At 43.2% G+C, this 18,883-nt stretch overlaps 1 protein-coding gene across 1 annotated transcript in view; it reads left to right on the forward strand.

Moving 5' to 3' along the window:
• The window catches only part of TMEM158 (transmembrane protein 158), a 5,115-nt gene extending 4,551 nt beyond the window's left edge, over positions 1-564 (forward strand). Inside the window, exon 1 of the mRNA XM_032442394.1 lies at positions 1-564. This exon is cut by the window's left edge and continues 4,551 nt beyond it. The gene's annotated coding sequence lies outside the window, so the exon portion shown is untranslated.
• The last annotated feature ends 18,319 nt before the right edge of the window (positions 565-18,883 follow it).

The raw sequence follows: 18,883 nt of genomic DNA on the forward strand, positions 1-18,883 counted from the left end.
TTACACACATCATTTCTAAGAAGATCAGGAGTGTGTGTGAGTGTTGTGCAGAAATGATATTGTGGGAAAGATAAAAAGATACCTTTGTAATCCCGTATTGGTAGTCATGTTGCAATTACAGCATTCTCTCGCATGATCTGGAATCAGTCACAGTTTGTGACAGATGAAGAACTGCCTTTCTTGATGCTCCTTCATAATAATTCTGGTTCAATAACTTGTTGAAAACAATTGCAAATAAATAATAATAATAATAGTAATAATAGTAATAATAATAATAATCTAGCCTAGTCTGCTTGTTTTGCGTCTTTTCTATATGCCAAGGGAGGGAGCAGCCTGGAATACAATTTGTGATTTACTAGAGATGTCAGCATTGTGTTTCATTAGATCTGTAGCCAGACTAGATCTCACAATCCAAACATGTTCCAATCGTCATCAGCATAACAACCAGAGGGGTCTGTGGATGTGCACGTTGGGAAAGCCAGTCACTAAAACCTTCCCTCTGACTTTGACTTTCTTGTTGTCTCAACAAACTACTGGTGTGAGAATAAAACTGTGAGACCCACATATCCTGTGAAACTCCCCGTGTTTCTCTGTGTTTGACTTGTTCTTAACTTTCATGGAAAAACACCTGATTAATGGAGCTAATTCTAGATCAGTGCTGCTCTGAACAAGTGTATTTACAGGGAGCACGAAGTTAAATTATGTTTTTGTTCCTTGTATGGTGAGACTTGCTAGAAGCAATGGGACCTTACCTTGCTGGTGTCATTCTGGTTGTTGCTAAGCAACATGAAGTGGTTAAAATGAAGATGCAGAAGAACACCGAAGAATAAAGGAAACCAAGGAATAGAAGAAGCATAAAAAATTGAGTAAATGTGCCATCACATTCTGCAAACAAGTTGAGAAATACCAACTGGGGGAAAACCAAACAAACCAGTGATGAAGATTGTAGAGCAAAAAAGAAAGCTGTTAAGGTGAATGAAGAACTTGATTCCATGCTTTGTATTGTATCAAAATTTGCAGTGTTTTACCTGGAGAATGGACAGCGGTTTTGGCCTGAACTGACAAAAATGATGGTTAAAGAAAATAGGAACCCGTGAAGAAGTGGGAGACTAAAGGTAAATGAGGAGCAGAACCTAAGTTTCACTCAGCCTTTTCTTCTGTCATTGAAAATTAGTCATTCTCAAGATCTGCTCCTTCTTATTTACTCATTTATTGCACATCCAGAGAAACAGTGATCTCACTTAGAAATGCACCAACCAAGAAAAGCTGCATTGAGCTCAGGTGTGCAAGTACAGTGTCAGGAACATTACATTTCACTTGAAGCTTGAATTATGCAGAAGTGGAAGGCCCTTGCATGGATAATATAGTACATGGAAGAATTATACAAACAGAGGGGCTAGGTGGATTCTTCCAGTGCTGGTCTAGCAGTGTTCTGGCTTTACTGGTAAATGACTGTAGCCAGGACAACACAGTACAGCTCTTCTTTTATGAAGTGATACATATGAACCATTCACTCTGATGTCTATGAGCACTTAAGCCTTCTGAAAACAGCAAGTCTGTCTGTTTCTCTATCTGTAGAGGAAATAATCACCCTTCTCAGATTGGTAGTGAAAGGATTCATTTGCTAAATCCCATATGGCATTTTTAGCATGCAAAGGACAATAAAAATACAAAACACAACCATGATTTTATTCCTGCTCTCTTCCTTTTCTCACTGAAGAACAATGTTTCAGCTTCAAGTTGTTAAATTAATTCCACACAATTTTATCCACAATTTAGCCAGGCAATAGTTGTGTTCTGGAAGTGTTTTTCCCATTGAAAGGTGATGCTGTGAGATGATATATTAAAAACAAATCATTACTACATGATGAATGTCACTGGAAGAGATTCTCATTAATCCTCGAGTATATGAAAGAATCCCCCAGTGTGTATGAAATACTTTCTAGGAGGTAAATATATGAAAAAAAATGATGTGGAGGTAGCTTGCAGAGATTTAATCACGGGGCTATTTCATTTCTTTTCTTGCACTACTTGTTTCATCACAGTTTCTCTGGGGAATGTCAGTTGAGCCTAATTATGCCAGCAATATAGCTGCTCCTAAATGGAAACTGGAAACTGTTTTCTTCGGGCAATATATACCATGAATTCTTCAATTTTTTTCCATTCCTCCAGGACATGTAAAACACTTAACAATGTCAGGTCAAATCATTTTCATAACCCAGAGAAACCCACTTTTGGATCATGATATGTCACAGCATGTCCAATTCTGTCTTGCAGTACCCTATATTTTCATAGAATGAATCATAGCATTATAGAATGGCCTGGGTTGAAAAGAACCACAGTGATCATCTGGTTTCAACCCCCCTGCTACGTGCAGGCTCATCAACCACCAGACCAGGCTGCCCAGAGCCACATCTAGCCTGGCCTTGAATGCCTCCAGGGATGGGGCATCCACAGCCTCCTTGGGCAACCTGTTCCAGTGCATCACCACCCTCTGTGAAAAACTTCCTCCTAATATCTCACCTAAACCTCCCCTGTCTCAGTTTAAAACATGTTTTTTACAGATGCCCAAGAAAAAGAAATGGACTGATATGGGAAAAGGCGTCCATTATTTGAGAGAATACGCTGTGGTGAAAATGCTACATAGCCCCACTTTCATTCATTATGAGCCAGACCAAGAGCATGATCCTGAGAGAGTCAGGTGTACACCAAACATGTGCCGTATTTTCACAAAGACTGCACCGGAAAGGTATGCCAGTAGTAATGATGTCTTGCTTACCTCTTACGCTGAGGTGGATGCCAGTCTCTATTCTTGGGTGACAAGGGACAGGGTGAGAGGAAGTTCTGAAGTTATGTCAGGGGAGGTTTAGGAATTATCAGGAAGAATTTCTTCATGGAAGGCATTGGAACCTGCTGCCCAGGGAAGTGCTAGAGTCCCCATTCCTGAATGTATTTGAGAGACTTGGAGATGGCGCTTAGGTTAAGTTGTGGAACCTGGTAAGTAAGGTTAATGGATGAACTTGGTGATCTTGAAGGTCTTTTCCAACATAGTTCATTACAGAATGCTACATACTGATGTCTTTAATGTGTAAAGAGAATTTTCCATGCCTTTTTGGTAAGTTCTATATATTTTTTTCCAGTGTTTTACTATGAATTATTGATACTACCTTGAGAATGCTCCTATGCCATGCAGATTAAATGTAATTCCATAGGATTTGCTCTGGCTACACCAGTGTGAGAATGGATTCCCCTGGCAAAAGTAATCGCTTACCTGCAGTTCTTCACTGGAGATTTACATCCTGTGCCATCGTAACACTTACATGCACTAGTCCCTGCTGCTTTGAAGCAGAGAAATGCTGCTCTCATTTTCCTCCTATGACTGGAATGTTTTGTGCCTGTGGCAGTTTAGCGTTCCCTGAATTCAGACAGAGAGATTGATAATGGTACTGCCCAATGCTAACTGAAGTTCAGTGGGTGGAATGGGTCACAGGGATTACTCTCCTCCCACTGCTAAGTACAGAAAGAAAACAACGTTCGCTGATCTTTCTTCCTGCATGTGCAGGGCACAGCGAAGCAGACATCAGTGGCTTTGCAATTATAAGAAAAACAAAAGTCCTGAAGCATGAACTCTGAATGAATGAGTTTTTAAAATACAGGTCTGAGATCTGTGCATGCAGCTCCTGCTGACTGCCATGAGAACAGCCCCAGCATAGCTGTAATTGGAAGGTCTTTTACCATAGTGACAGGAATATGATCCCTTTTTGAACATTTCCTAATTAAGTTCATCAGATAATCTGTGATTCAGCTGAAAACAGCACTATTTTTAGTATCTTCTTGGCTGTCAAATTGTCTCCGTTACTATCTTTCTTTCATCATATAAAAAAGGTAGTGAGAAGCCTATGCTAATGAATAACAGAAGTTAATGTCATTTCCAATTAAAAAGCAGCTTAAATTCCCAATTAAGTCTTTCTAATGCTGATATTCATGGAACTGGTAAGCTGGAAAATATGGAAGAGTTAATGTTTGTCTGTAATACATTCAAAACATCAAAACCCTCATTGTGGAAGACTATGGGTTGATTGTAGCAACAGAGAACATCTACCCCAAGCTTCTCAGCATGCACCGTCTGCTGTTATTTGGCAAATAATAGTTATTCTTAAATACTTCCAAACTCCTTCTAATCCCACATTCACAATAAAACCAAATATTCATGAGAACGTGTGTGAATTCCTCAATGATACAAGCATACTTTATCTGTACGCCTGTCTGGAGGATTAGGGTTAAAAAAAGTCCCAAATGTTTTCTCCCTGAGCACATCTTCATTTTCTTGCCTTTATTTCCTACAGCTGCTGTACTGCCTGTTTTTGCTTAGCACGCTTACAGGTTGTGGTTATCTAGGCAGCAATGTAATATGTGAACAATGCAGCAAAAACTTGCTACGGGCAATGCTGATCCTTCTAGGCTTGAAGATAGCACATGAACAGAGACTGATGAAGGTTTCCTTACAGTAAATTGTGTACTGCAATGATTTGAAGAAATGGATATTTCATCATCAGCTATAAAGCACTGAGTAGTCAGAGTCTGGATGTAGTATAAGGGGAGGAGGATGCACCTGCTCCTCTGTTTTTAACAGAATCTTTTTGCCATTCTTAGCACTTGGTGAATGTAACAAATAAATGTTGAGGATTATGTTACTACACATCTGTAGGGTTTTGTGCAGGGTAGCCTTTACGCCACTTGGGAGGCAGAACCATGCAGCTGTGGCTGTGGCTCTATTTGACCATGTCAAAACTCTCTGTAGGGAGTCATTTTGGGAGTAAATAGCTCACAAAGTTAAACAAAGCAAGCGCAAAGTCTAGGCAGGCCACTACAACTTAAGTGTGTGATTTCTCTTAAGATACAATGGGGAAGAATGGGACTGAATACAACCTGTACTCTCATGGGACGCAGAGCCTCACAAGTACGCAGGTATGTGCAGGGCGCATCTATGTTTGCTGCTCAGTGCTGAGGACTTGCTTTAGCAGCAGAGTGATTTGTGATATAAACACACTGCCTAATGATGCTATCAAATTCTGGCCTGTGCAAAATGAACAAGAATGTCTCATTGGCAAGTTAGATCACAGAAATGGGATGCAAATGCACATTCGCTGTCCATCCCATTATTGCACGGTACCATAAAGTGTCATTAACATTCAAGCATACCCAGGATGAGTAGATTTACGCAGATGAGTGTAGACATACCTGCTTTTGCTTGTTAACCGGATCACAGAGCCAGCAGTTCCCCCTGGAAGGAGAGCCATGTCCTGCCAGAGCAGCACAGGTGGTTATGCCAATAAGTCAGCATCCAGAAAGAATCACCTATTTGTCTTTAAGGACTGACTTCTCCATGATTTGTAATGAATTAAGAAATGATAAATGTTGTGAACGTGTTACAGTGCTACCAGCCTACCAGGAAAGATATTAAAAGTGGCCATGCATCATTTGTTTTATGGTCTTAGGCTCTAGTACAGTCTGCACCAAACATTTCTTTCTTTAATGAAGTGTCCCTCCTACTCTGTTTGACTCTGCAGCACAGCGAGAATGGGATCCTCTGAGTGATCAATAAATAATAAGGAACTGATTCCCCTGTAGCCACTCTGTCTGTAATGCTGCCATCCCAATATGGGGAAGCTCTTCCAAAAGCAAAAGAAACTGGCACTGTCTGCCTTTTTTTAAGCAATTTTAAGCAATTGCTTAAAAAACGAGGGACAAGCCATCCTGCAGAGCAGATCCAGCAGCCTGAGCAGGCCGGGAGGCAGCTCCAGCTGGGAAATCCTCTGGAGGGGAGGCTGTGGGACTCCTGCTGACAGCCATCCATCACTCTCCTGCTGTAGGAGTTGGCCAGCAGCAATTGGCAGCACGAAATGGCTCAGAGGTGCAGACAGCCAAGTGACTCCCATGGCTGAGCTGTAAATTCATCTCTGTAGCTCAACAGCATGTTCTGCCCACTGATAGCTGATAAATAAGTCAGCTGCGGAGTGAGGTTAGTATTTACCTATGTGTCTCAGGTTGAGTTCTGAAGATGGAAAGTGTTACAGAAGTACATCATTAAGCCTCTATGCTGGCATATTTACTCACCTGTAATAGCTTACAGAGGTGCAGTAGTACAATTAAACTACAAGTTATCTATAGCAACTTGTCTCCTGATAACACCTTAACTTCTCAACTATTGATTTAATGCCTCTGCTAGTGCTGTAGCAAATGTTAGCTGTGTTGTACAAGTAGCAACGTGCTGACCTGATTCCTGTGTACTGACCCTGCTCATTTCTTTGGTTGGTATTTATTTATTGTATTTGATAAAATATACAGGAGCTTGCCAGAGTTTTTTCTCTAAAGACAACAATAATGTACAAATGTTCTCTTTTATTACTGCCCACCATTAGCTCTTACCAGCATCCGTGCATTTTTTGTTGTAGACTTATCAAAGGAAGAGAAACAAGGAACACATATGGGGAGTGTGGAGTGTTGGCTCACTGCAAGGAACAAAATTTGCTGCTGGCCTTTCGCATAGTCAATAATGAAATAAAGCATTACATGAAAAGAAAAGTGGTATTTGTGGCTCAGATCTCAACGTGGTGAAGGGAAAGTACTGCTTTGAGAAATGTAATCATTTAATTTATTCCCTTCTGACAACCTCAGCTAAATTTTGTATATAAATCATGGTCGTCACGTACTCATGCTTCACATCTCTGAAGCTGTGGTGCTCCACAGACACCTGTGCCATGCACTCAGCTTGGAGAGAAAACCTGTTCTTTTAGCACTGTGACATTCCCCCTTCCTTTCTCCCCTTGATCTTCATGAAAAGACACATGGAAAGCATGACACAGGGTTGATTCCCACTGAGTGGCAGCAGGAAGCCAAGACTTTTCCGTTCTGCATGGAGTGTGCAGTCTTACTAACCCAGCCATTAAGGTTCCCAGATACATGCCACGACTGTTAAACACAGGCTGGTGGTCACAGCATTAATTCGATGCAGGAAGAATACAGTGGGAATAGAATGTAACAGGAATTCCATGGAAAATTAATTGCCTGCTATCAATCCCAGAAGTAATTCAGAAGCACACTTGACAGAGATATGTCTTGTAACAATGAGAGCAGGTTCACAGTCAAAGCCCTAAAATACAGTGTTGTGTTTGCTCAGTATCTAACAAAAGTGTTCAGCAGCATCTTGAGTGTCCACATCGTATCTTTTCTGTTCTCAAATTGCCTACAGCAAAGCAATAGGAAATAATTGATTTCATAGGTTTGGTTTCACGCTATATTCAATTCCAGCATTTCCTGGAGTGACTTCGGTTAACAGTATCTTAAATTTATACTGACTGCTCAGAAAGGAAGGAGCTGGGATCAGCGGATGTCCTGCGTGGGTGACGTCAGGCACACATCTAATTACCAGGCTATAGATTTTCTTATAGCTGTTTGACCTGAGATGCCACCGGAAAGCCATCCCTTCCTCTGACAAACTTTGCTGATAGAGGTGGAAGCCTTGCCTGACCCTTGAGGACAGCACACATCACACCTTTGTTAAGCTAGTTCCCATGGTTACAATTTCTTGCTCATTGAACATCATTACGAACTGTAAGAAATACGAACTTTGCGGTTAGCTTGTCCTTAGGTTTGTGTTGACCTCCTGTTCCGCACAATTGTTCTCCTGGGAGATACGGCTCAGGGCAAAGCAAGGGAAGCAGCCTGCTTCGCTGTCACTGTGCTAGCAGCTCTTTCCTTTGTCTTTTCATCTCTGGATTACAGACCGAACTCTGTAAATATGAGTAGGCATGGAAACGTGGCACAGATATTTCTGTCTCTAACACAAAAACAAGGAAACTAAAAATGACTGCAGTTGAGTGTGGCATCTCTGCCCACAGCAGAGGGCTAGAAGTAGATGATATTTAGGGCCCTGTGATGGTACAGTCCTTGCCCCCCCCCCCCCAAGGTCTAGTGCTCACGATGAGATGCAAAATATCTTGTCCTTGGAGCTAATAACAATCAAGGTTTCACCACTGGTGCCCTGACACCTGGTTCAACAGAACCAGTTCTAAGTTGTATGACTGTGAGTCAATCATCTTACCCCATAAATAGCAAGCAGCCTAAGAACCCCTTTGAGAGTTCTTGCAAGCAGCTGGCTGCACACCAGAATCTCTCCTTGAGTACGGACACCTCTTGAGGTTACCTAATGCATGCATGGAGATTCACCTTGTTCCTTGAGAAATTCCAGAGTGGCACATGCCCAGGCACAGCATCACACTGTTAGCTCTGGATACTGAAGGGTGATGTGGTCATATTTCTCCCCCACTCCCATAAAAAGGCTGCATTGCTATTTCAAGTGGGACACGCTACGTTGGATGCATTTTCTTTCTGTTTAAATATTTGGTGTTCCCTAAAAACTACTGTCCATATCTCCTCTCCACTCCAAGGCAATTAAAAGCTGTGGCCAAGGCTTGTCTCTATCAGTGTCTCAAATAATTCTTTAATGAAGAGAACAAGGATCTTCTCTCCTTGTTTTCACACTGGCTTAAGTTCAAAGCAGATTGCTGGAGGATAGCATTTAATTGACCCCCTTGATGGAGCACTTGCAGGACATCTCCTGCCTAGCAACAATCACCAGATAGTAAAACTTTAATAACTACTGGGACTTGGAAACAGGAGTGTGCTGTAGTGCAGCCATGGTACAGCTTCCAGGCAGCCCATGAGAGAGCCAGCAGTGCAGGCCAGCTCTCTGGATATGCCCTTGGCTGGCTTATGGGGTAGCAGCCCTACGGTGAGAAGCTGGCTGCTGCACACAGCAGGAGGCTGCCCTCAACCTCGTGGCACACCCAGATCAGCTCTCTTGCCTCAAATCATAACAGTGAGTCCAGCCAGGCTCTGTCTTGCAAGCTGCAAGGATGCAGGCAAGGATAATGCTGTCACATTGCGCAGGACAGGAGGGCAATGTCGCACCTCACAGCACCCACCAGTAGGAGGAAGCTGGAAGGTTTGAGTGTCTCTTTGATGGATAATCTGGGGCTGTCTGGACAGGGTCAGTTCACTCCACCGTACATGTAAGGCATGTTTGTGTTTACATGCATTTATAGTTCCCATGCTACTCTGGTGTATATGGCAGTCCAATCCCCTTTCTACACTTTCTTCCCCCAAATCCACTGTTTTTCTTGGTGTTTTTCTTCAAACCAGCCATATATCTTGCACCAGACATAAAACACACTGGGTGGGTTCTGCTGCACTCCCAGCCCTACCTCCTCTTCCCAGAGCATCACCATTCTAAGGCATTCGGGGCTGTTTGCAGTCCTACAGTGACCTCAAACCAAAAACTGTGTGCACAAATAAAACCTCACCAGAATGCCAACAAAATAGAGTCTTCCAGGTGCCTTGCTGCTCTCTGCAGAAGACTTCTCTGTCCCCACCTGTGTGAGTCTGCAGCTTGATGAGGACTCTCTGATCTGACAGCCCCGACATCTGTGCCTGTGCTGGTAACAAAGAGGCCATCGGTGTGGGGTTTTTTGGATGTGGACACAGAAACGAGACCTGAAATGAACTTAGACCACCTGCTTCTTTGTCTTAACAAAAGCAGTGGAACAAATAGTGAGAGACTTTTTATTCCCAAAAGGTTTGTCCTGTGAAGACAAATCTCATTTCTCCGGGGGGGGGGGGGGGGAAGGATTATCGCTTCCCCTTAATGTTTGTCTCCATCCCTTCCATTACCTTCCATTCCCTGCTTCTTTTCATCCAACTTTCAGCTCTCCATGTCTGTTTTTTCAAAGCACAGAACTCACTAACACCCCAAGAGGGTTATTTTTAATGGGCTAGGAAGGGAGACTAGGGAACACCAAGAGACCGAGGTGGAGATTTGGGGAAATCAGAAGATGGACATTAGGAGAAATAGATATCTCAGAGGCTCCCAGGGCATAATTCTTCTTGATTTACAGTCAGCATAAGCGACTGTATTTACCAAAGCCATTTGAGAAATGCATAATGGAAAGTTCTGGGTCTATCTTAAGCAATCAAAACAGTGGAAGATCTGAGCTACAGTAATGGGAATGCTAAGAGCATTCCTCAGGATCATTAGCTGGAGGCCCACTAATCCACACTGTTCACTCAGTACAAGGATGCTCTTCAGAAAAAACACTATAGCTCTCGTGGGGTGTCATGCTGCATAGGACATCCTCCTGCATCCTCCTGGATGAGGAGACATGCATTGAGTGCTTTGCAGAGCAGGGCACTGCTGGTGAATTCCTTCTGGTGTGAGGATAGCAACGGGCACATTACTGTTGTGTCAAACAGCCCCCTAGATTGTTAACCAAACAGAAGAGTGTTCTCTAAATTGATCCCAATTTCTATTTTCAAAAAGTAAGACTGACGTCCATGATGAGCCAATGGTATCCATTTATACAGAGTTAAATATTTACAGTGACCTTTTCATATAGCTGTCAAAAAAGTGTCTCTCTCTCTTTGCATGGATATTTAGGCATCTTAACTGTGCTGATGTGGGTGGATTTTACCTGGGCTCATCCCATTATTCCTGTACAGAACAGGGTTACAAAGGGCTCGTCCAGGCTCTGCATTAGGTCTGCCTTGCTTCGTCTTACCTGCCAAGTGATACCTGGGTGTTATCACAGAAACCTGACTGTATTTAGCTACTTGAGCCAGAGCTTTGACACTAACAACAGTCAAGGCAAAAATGATGCCGATCCAAAACATGAAAATGGGCAAACAGCAGGCAGACAGTGGGACTCGCTTGGCTTTGTAGGGCAGCGCTGCTTATCAGCCGTGATTAATGCTGGGAGATGTGCCAGCCATACTGGATCCCCTTGGAAGGAAGCACAATGGAATCAGTGGGGCAGGGCTTTATCAAGCGGATGTTCAGTGGTGAGAGATGGAAGGGAAAACAAAGGTTGGGCGGGTGAGTAATACTTATGGGGAAGCAAAAGGCTGCAGAGAGAGACTGCCCAAGGGGGAGGGTGGGGACAGAGCCTGCAGAGAGCTGTGCTCCCATCTGGGGTTCCACAAAAGCCAGGTTTCTGCAGGAATCACTTTTCCAAAATGTGTGAGAACTCCTATCTGATAGGGTGGTGCGGTGGTGGATAAGTCATTGATGGATAAATGGCTTTAGAGTCAGATGAGTAAGGCTTTCACCTGCCGCTAAAAAGTCTGCTGGCTCCTAATAAAATACTGGTTTTGACAAAAAGTAATGCCATGTGTTAAAGATTCTTTCATTTTCTTCTCAAAGTGCACAGTGCCCCTAAACTGCAAGTTGAGAGAACCATAGAATCATGGAATTCCAGAATGGTTTGGGTTGGGAGGGACCTCAAAGCACATCCAGTGCAACTCTCTGCCAGGGGCAGCGTTGCCAGCCACTGTATGAGGCACTAGGTGAGGTTGCCCAGGGTCCCTATCCAATTTGGCCTGTAAGAGGTTTTTTTTCCTTTGAGAGTTTTTTCTTTGTTTTACTAAAGAAATGACTTCACATCAAAACCGTTTTATTCTGGCATTGGTTTTAAGTTTTGTTATATTGGTTGTGTTTTTGAATTATTGTATTTTATTGGGTTTTGTACAGATTTTAGTAACACTAAGCACCTAATGATTTCAAATCACAGTCAAAACTCTTATGATGAACAGGGTTAATGGTAGTAATTATGCTTCAGCTTTTAGGAAATGCTAACCCTTAGGTATTGGGGCAGTGTTTCTGCAATGACATTGCCAGGAGCTTTGTGTTATGACGGGCTCTTATGAAGGACCAACCGCAAACAAGAATGCAGCTGGCTCCTAAAGGCAGCTGAGCCCCTGCGAGTGGAGTAGAGGCTGCTCTTTGCTGCTGGAGGACAGCTGAATCTTAGGGCAAAGTGACCATCTGCGAAAAGCAGGATTGGATCTATATGTCACTAAGGCTGAGAATTGCTGGTATTAGAGCAGACCAGTGTGGTCTGGCGGCACAGTAGAAGGAAAGCAATTTGTATTTCTCATTTCGTACTTCTTGCTACTGTGAACTGGATATGAAAGCACTCAAATGCCTATCAGCAGTACAAAAGGATGGTGTTTGTCTGCTGGGAGTGTGTCAGAGAAAAGAAGATGCTAGAATTCAGAGAGAATAATGCGTTTTATAGCCTGATGCAGAGATCTGTGTGCATCAGCTGCACTTGAAGAACCAGAGAAATTTGTAGGGATAAACAAACCCCAGCCCGATATCTATCTGAATCTTAAAAACATTCACTCTGGGTGTGCTCTCACATCTTCTGTGTTCATTTGCTTACAAATATGTGAGAAATCACAGTTTCCAAGTTCAAATAAAGCGGGGAGAGAATTTTCCATGTTCGCCTGTCTGCTGGTTCAAGAAAATAAGCTTTGTATTCGCAGTTATGAATACTTCTATTGCAAGCACCCACAGATTTATTCAGCTGGGGAATAGAAGTGGCATCACTTGATTTATCTGACTAGCCATTAGAAAACAAAGTCATATTAACGAATGTGAATAATTGCATAAAATTAACAGCCCATCAACAGAAGGGTTGGATCATTAGGATGTATGAAATAAACTCAAATAAGGAATAAATTCCAAAGAAATTTGTGCTCCTCTGATGGCTTATTTTTTTTGTAAATGGAAGCAAAGACTGCACTAATTGTATGAATTATTCGCTTTTAATTGCTTGATCAGATGCAGTGACTGTTGAGAACATTATGTCTCAGGGAGGAAAGAACAACGACGAACCAACCAGTGGCTTTTGTTTATTCTCCTTGCAGTGGCAAAGTAAACAAACCTGGGGAACAAACTGGAAGGTCTGGGAGCATTTATAGGTGCATCGGGGAGCTCCTGCTCTCTGCTTTTTCTTCTCCCTGCCTTCTTTTTGCCCTTCTACATGGCACAGCAAGCCTTTCTAATAGACATGCTTTTTGAAAGCCTGATGGATTAAAACATTGGCTGGAAGAAGGACTGCACATAATAAAGCCAGCTTTGATCCATGTAAAGGTCAGGTGACAAATGGCAAATAGACTCTCTACAGAAAGTACGTGCAGACATGGCTTTGAACAAAACCTGCACTAGGCTGTTTAGTCATTCTGATCCTCTGCAATAGGTGCACAGAAACGCGTGGTGCTTTGGGGTGCCAGGAGCATGCAAGTAGAAGGGTGCTTCTTGCACTCCTCAACATGCAACCTGCTGCTTTCAAAACATAGGTGGCACAGCAAATTTCAGCACAAAGAAAACAGTTTCAGAGGAGGAAGCATCAGATGGTCTAAAGCAGAGATGCTATTCCTAGTTTATGGCAGGTGAACACTGTATATCCTGTAAAATGCCATGTATGCTATTATGCATTTCAGTACCTCCTGTGGTACAGAGCTGCTGCTTGTCTGCCCTATCTCCTTCCTTCAGGATTGGCTGTACACATCTTTAGGTGTTCAGCATGGGCTTACTTTTCTAAAGCACCATATGCCCTCAGCAGACCCAGTGTTGGTCCATACTGCCTTTATAGGACTGTTTCCTTCCGCAGAGGAACGTTTGTGCCATCACTGTGTGGCCAGGCAGTGCCACTGGCACAGAGGGATGCTGAAAGCTGCGACACCTTGTGTTCCTCACAGAAAATCTATCTGACAGCACAGCAGATATTCAAGGATATTTCAAGAGGCAATTAGCATCTGTGCACTGAATGCGCTCATGTGGATATAATCTTTTGGAACATTCAGCAGCTGTTTGCTTCTAGACCTAGGGAGATACATTTACTGCACACTGCCAGGAAGGAGGAACAGCAAAAACAAGCTGACAAAGGCATCTCACCCCATCATTTGTCCACACGTACTTGCACTGAAAGCCTCTCTCCTTAATTTATCTGTCTACATGTGGCTTCACTGTGTGCAGCACCTCTGCACACTGTGCTCATTGCACAGCCTTTTGTGCCACAGCCACGTTGTCTGAGCAGGACACCAACTGTGCCTGGTTTACCAAGGTTTTGCAGAATCAAAGGTGCAGCAGTTTAAGTCCAGAAGGCCAGAGCACCTAAGAAAGGGATAGCTGAGATTTGTGTACCAGGACTGGTCCCTGCTCACTTCACTGAAGGTGAAACGAGCTGATGTAACAGTTCACAGACGGCTTATGGCCTCAGCAGGGAATGGCTTTGTGCATGATCCCTCTGCAGAGGTGACATTTACATTCAGCTGGCTCTACCTGCGTATGGCAGCAGGGATATATGACAGCACAAAGTCAAAGGAGACCAAGCACACACCAAGTGCTAACACTGTGTCCTATTGCAAAATTATATTGGGATGTTGTGCACAAACTTTTCTCAAAATGTTTCTTTCATGTGGAAGATGTGGACCTATATTTTGCTAACAAGAGCAGCTGATTTTTGCATTTAATTCTTGGTACAGTCACAGTATCCTAGAGAATACATTCTCTCCCCTCCTGCCTTTCACGTGGCTTTCACCAGCTCTGCCTGCACAGGATCGTCTGAGAGGGCTCGGTGCCCTCTGCTGAGCTCAAAAGCACAGGCTGTGAGTGGGAAAGAAAAAGTCATTGAGCCTCTACTGAATCTCACATGTCCTGCCTTCACTGTCACCTTCTCCTTGTCCCATAACTGGGATATTAGTGAAGTTATGTCCCCTGAGCCTGCATTCCTCCCAGGGATTTGATAAGCCTTCCTAGGATAAATGAGGTGTTCTCTGAAGTCCAGCCATGGAGAGTAGTTAAATACAGTTTGATTTGCAGATCCCACAGCTTTTTTATAATCACCATAGAAAATATGTGGCAAATATCTCCTGAGAAGTGCTGACTTTCTAGCAGTGATGGCCATCCCGCTGTTCACCTGAGTTTTGCTCTTTAGCATATAAACTTGAGGACTTGCTAATGCCTCGTCTCCGTGGCAGGAACACAGTGGGAGGCATTACTAAGTTAGCACCTGAAATAGCAGCAGATGGTCTGAGGACACAAAAATAGAGCTAGACTTGGCCCCAGGGGCTTATATTCTCAGTGCTAACAGGTTTGACACAAAGTTTCCCTTTCTGCTTTCTGCTGACTTGTGCTGTTTTAGCAGCCAGGGTGTCTGTCTTCTGCAGGTGTCCTGAAACCCAGAGAACAAAGCAGACTCTTCTCCAGCATATTCTGAACACATGGAGTCTGTAACTTCAACTGACAGTAATAGCTCTCACACTCAACGCAGTCCCCATTTCTACAGCATCTAAGCAACTTTCCCCCAGTCCTGAATTGGCTTTTTAATATCGTAGAATCAGAATAACAAAATGTCCTGAACTAGAAGGGACCCACGAGGGTCATCGAGCCCAACTCTCAGCTCCACACAGCACCACCCAAAACTCAAAGCCAACGCCTGAGAGTGCTGTCCAAACACTTCCTAAGCTCCAGCACTCAGGGCTGTGCCCACTGCCCTGTGCAGCCCGTTCCATGCCCACCATCCTCTGGTGCAGACCCTGTCCCTGACCCCCAGCTGCCCATCCCCTGACACGGCTTTGTCCATACAGATCTGAATTAGGATGCTGGGCCCACATACCCCAGATTCATAGAAAGATGAATTCAAATCTAGAGGTAAAGCTTCCTCCATGGTGTTACTTGGACACCTCATGGTATAACTAAAGCAAAAAGTGAGATGCAATAGGATTGTCACACCCAGCTCGCCTGGGCTTTGGTGAGAGCTGGATCCAAGTGACAGATGTTGGTTATAAGAAAAACTGCAACAGTTCATGTTATCCTGTTGGGGAGAAACTCACATCTTTGATACAATTTGTAAAATCTCAAATACCTCCAGCAGATGCTCACTTCTTACTTGTTGAGCATTTCCAGGCAAGCTTTAGCTGTTTTACCTGGGGAATAAGAACTTTAGCTCCAGTTTCCCGGACAACCTGCTGTAATTGCATCTAGATTATACACCTCCACAAAACCCCATCAAAGCCCACAGCTGGCAGTAATCGCTGACCCAGTCCTTTTCTTCCACGCTCACCTGCGATGGCAAATGTTTTGCAAGAATGAAATGACTTATGAGTGACAACAGCAAGCCCTTGGGTGCAGCTCACCTCCCTGAGATCTTTATGAGTCTGTATCAGGCACAATCAGTGTCTCCGTGAATTGAATCAATTCTGTAACTAACATAACCCATTTTCAGAGGCAGAACAAGATCCAGCAGGCATCTGATTTGCCTTCCTAGCAAACCTTTATGAAGGTGGGGGCGTGTTGGACAACATGTACAACTCGGGGAGGAAATCTCAGTGTCTCCAGCTCTTTCCAATTGTATGTTTTTATCACAGTAGCTGATAGTACAGGTACAGCACTAATAGCCCCCATGCACAAAGGACATGTACACGCCTCACACAGTGACAGGAGTGCCAGTCTCTCCATGGAGCCCATTATGTGACTCAGGCTGTCTCTGCAGAGGTTAAGTATACATAAAGACACACACGTCATTAGGAAGCAGTGTCCTCTTCTACAAATTGTTTGCCACACATACTATTTATATCTTTTGTTAGCAGTGCTTGAGCATCTGTACCAGATATGCCTGGGTAAACTGACAGATACCAATGCATGCAATAAATAACACATCCCTTAGGATGTGTTAAGGAATGCTCCTTCTGCTAAGCTGATTTGCTGTGATTTCACTTACAGCTAGATAAAATTATGAAATATTACTTCTCCCAGACAAGAACTTTGGTTTATTCCTGGAGGCACAGAAGCAGACAAGCTTGGAGCCTCACCTTGCTGCCTGCACTGCTCTGCAATGCATGGCAAGCACTGCCTTCACAACAAGCTGAAGAGTCCTTCCCAGCTGAGATGCTGGATGTCCTAAGGCTGGGGGTCTTACACTGAACTGCTGCAAGCCCTGACCACCACTCAGAAGCCCGTAGATACATAGCAGTTGAAGATCAACTATTACATGCTGATGCTTTTATTCTCCCCTGCATGTTGCTTAGCACAAAATGAAGGGAGTAAGCAGGCCCTCGTGGCATTTTGCATTTCTTTTCCTGGGTAAAATCCCTGTAAATCATAACCACGAAGTAAACAGTAAATAAATACCAAAGACAAAGGAGACACTCTGGAGGCAGCAATTTGTCTCCCATTCTGCTGCAGCACCACCACATTATTCACACGCAGCTTCACAGGAAAATTGTCTGCTATCTGTTTACTGAAGTGTGCCTGGTGATAAATCCTGCTCATCTCCAGTACACGAATGAGCGGCCCTCCTTTGAACACACAGTGCAACCAGGGCAGAGCTGCCATGCAGTTCCCTTTGCCCTCTGTCCAGCCCCAAAAGGAAGGAGCACAGACTGCAGGGTAAGAGCTCCACACATAATTTGCAGCTTCAAGATGAGCACGACCACCTCATAACCACATAACATTTCCTAATGGTGCTATGATGAGAAATACAAACAGCTTAACTAGACCAAAGGGTAACCCATGTCAGCCTGTTTCTGTTCTGGCCCAAGATGGCTGAACCAGCTGTATTTCTGCACTCACTGCTTGATGTACCTGCCAAGTCAGAGCTATCATTGGGAGTGTTTTGAAAGTGTTGCTGAAAGAAAACTTTCTTTTAGTTACTCAGGTGCTTGGTGGGTGTATATTGAGGTAACAAGCCTTGGAGCAAAGCCATACATATGGGCATTGCTGAATTTCACTTGTATTCGAAATCTAATAAAAGACTGTAGTAAATGCTGCAAGCAGTCCCTCTGTGTGACACAATTCATCTAACCACCAGGAATAACTGGGAAATAATTAAGCTTTTGACCAAAATTATATGCTGCATGACTTCAGTCTCCAGAAGACTAATTTGTTGACTCCAAAGTGTTGAAAGCATCATTATTATAGCTGTGCCTAATTTTCCTCCATTTTCTTAATGATCAATAATGTATATATTGTAACAGATCATGCAGAGCTACATTCCTTATTTAGCATTATATATATATATAATCTCCACTAAGCACTGTAATGGAGTAACTCCCAAACAGGGCACAGGGGTGTTTTGCACCTGCAGCACTAATACTCTGCATCTCAGGGAACTCTTATTTCATGAACAGCCTTAAGCAAATGTCTATCTTGAAAGCAATTGAATTTAAATACATGCAAATAATTGTATTTTATTGTGAGACATTGTATATTATCCTATGCAGATAGACTTAACCCTGTGTCCAGATGTTCAAGTGAACTGGTGTCAAGCAACCTGATGTCAGGAAGGCACGGTTATGCTGATTTTAAACTACCTAAGTATGTACTTCAGTTTATAAGATGAAACCTGACTCTAATGCACTCTGGTGTTTATACCAAACACCTGCAAGAGATAAAGCTAGGAAGAGTCAGCACAGTAGTTAACCAGCAGCCTCAAGTGGACACTCTCACTGGAGCAAAGCATATGTAAGTGTCTCATTGTGAGGCTGAATTTTTCCTGTGCTGACTGTAGGAAGCTGTGCCCATGTTCCCTATACAGTCCTTACCTTAACAGTTTCATTGCAGGTGAAAAAAAGTCTTTCATTAGCAGCTCTATTGGTAGGAACAACGCTGGCTCTTTCTTTGATGCGTTCACTTAGCAGAGTGAATGTGGGGATAAGAAAGCTGAAGTGGGAGATTTGCTCTGTTTCATGATTCCTGGACTTCCATTGAAAACTCTTCAGTGTTTTCTCGTAACTTGCTCTGTGTAATTAGTATGGAATTTCCATGGAAAGAATGGGATTGCCACCAACAGAAGTATTTATGACTAATCTCATGCATGCTTTTTTCTTTTTATCCCACTGTAGCTCTTCCTTGCTAAATTCATATTTTTAACATGATCAGTCTCAACTCTTTCTTGGAAATGCATCAACATTACTGTGTCAGCTGGTCAGGAAACAACACTACTGACTAAACTATACATGACCACATAAATGGGCTTCTACT

Source organism: Coturnix japonica, chromosome 2 (assembly GCF_001577835.2).
Source record: "Coturnix japonica isolate 7356 chromosome 2, Coturnix japonica 2.1, whole genome shotgun sequence".
NCBI lineage: Eukaryota > Metazoa > Chordata > Aves > Galliformes > Phasianidae > Coturnix > Coturnix japonica.